Below are 1,607 nucleotides of genomic sequence, written 5' to 3'. Positions count from 1 at the left end.
GCAGCTTGATTCAACAGGTGGTACAGTCTCAGAAGAACACTGCAGATGGTAAGATAAAAAAAACCAAGAGCCAAATACCCTTTTGCCACATTCTCTGGATAGCTTTAAAAAAAAAAAAACCCAACAGGGATCATTTAATTGAGAATGAATACCTATCATATTGTCAGTCTGGGGCTTTACGCCCCCCAAGCCCCCCAAACGAAGGCGGGTAATTTACAAGAACTTGATTGGCAACGTATGCTAGACGGTGCAGTTTATTCTAAAGCGCGGCCAGACACATTTGGCGCTGCGTGTGCACTGTAAAATAAGGTTTCTGTGCCATCGGCCTTGCGGGATTGGGTGAAAAGAAACAGATGAGAGACAGGTACAAAGAAATAGAAAAGGAAGGCTTCCATTTCGAGCTTCGTCACGGCATATGTAATGACAGATATGGTACAGTGCTAATCACTTGACGCGCCTGAGGCCTTTATTGACCATCAGCCCCTACTCAAAACAGTGGCTCACAAATCGCCCGCTCACCACTTTGACGCCGGTCGCTCACAAAGTAGGGTTTTTGCTCACAAGACTCTGCGGCTTAGAGGGAGCATCGCAGGCAGCTTGAATCAACAGGTGGTACGGTCTCAGAAGAACACTGCAGATGGTAAGATAAAAAACCAAGAGCCAAATACCCTTTTGCCACATTCTCTGGATAGCTTTAAAAAAAAAAAAACCCAACAGGGATCATTTAATTGAGAATGAATACCTATCATATTGTCAGTCTGGGGCTTTACGCCCCCCAAGCCCCCCAAACGAAGGCGGGTAATTTACAAGAACTTGATTGGCAACGTATGCTAGATGGTGCAGTTTATTCTAATGCGCGGCCAGACACATTTGGTGCTGCGTGCGCACTGTGAAATAAGGTTTCTGTGCCGCCGGCCTTGCAGGATTTGGTGAAAAGAAACAGAGGAGAGACAGGTACAAAGAAATAGAAAAGGAAGGCTTCCATTTCGAGCTTCGTCACGGCATACGTAATTACAGATATGGTACAGTGCTAATTACTTGACGCGCCTGAGGCCTTTATTGACCGTCAGCCCCTACTCAAAACAGTGGCTCGGCAACCGTGCTCTGGTAATGCTAGGGTTGCCAACCCTCCAGGTGGTAGCTGGAGAATTCCTGGGGTTACAACGGCTCACCAGGCGACAGAAATCAGTTCACCTGGAGAAAACGAGCGCTTGGGAAGGAGGAGGAGGAGATGAAGGAGAAGATGAAGATGATGAAGAAGAAGAAGAAGAGGAGGAGGAGGAGGAGGAGGAGGAGGAGGGATTGGATTTCCCGCCCATCCTTCACTCGGAATCTCAGAGCGGCTTACAAACTCCTTTCCCTTCCCCTCCCCACAACAGACACCCTGTGAGGTCAGTGGGGCTGAGAGAGCTCTGACAGAGACTGCTCTTTTTCAAGAACAGCTCTTATCAGAACTATGGCTTGCCCAAGGTCCTCCAGCAGGTGCAAGTGGAGGAGTGGGGAATCAAACCCGGCTCTCCCAGATTAGAATCCGCGCACTTAACCACGACACCAAACTGGCTCTATGGCATTAGGTGGACTCTGTGGCATTAGACCCCCATTGAAGC

The sequence above is a fragment of the Gekko japonicus genome, unplaced genomic scaffold, assembly GCF_001447785.1.
Source record: "Gekko japonicus isolate JY-2015 unplaced genomic scaffold, Gekko_japonicus_V1.1 scaffold4597, whole genome shotgun sequence".
NCBI classification, from domain to species: domain Eukaryota; kingdom Metazoa; phylum Chordata; class Lepidosauria; order Squamata; family Gekkonidae; genus Gekko; species Gekko japonicus.
The sequence above is the reverse complement of the archived record's forward strand: the minus strand, read 5'-3'. Positions refer to the sequence as shown.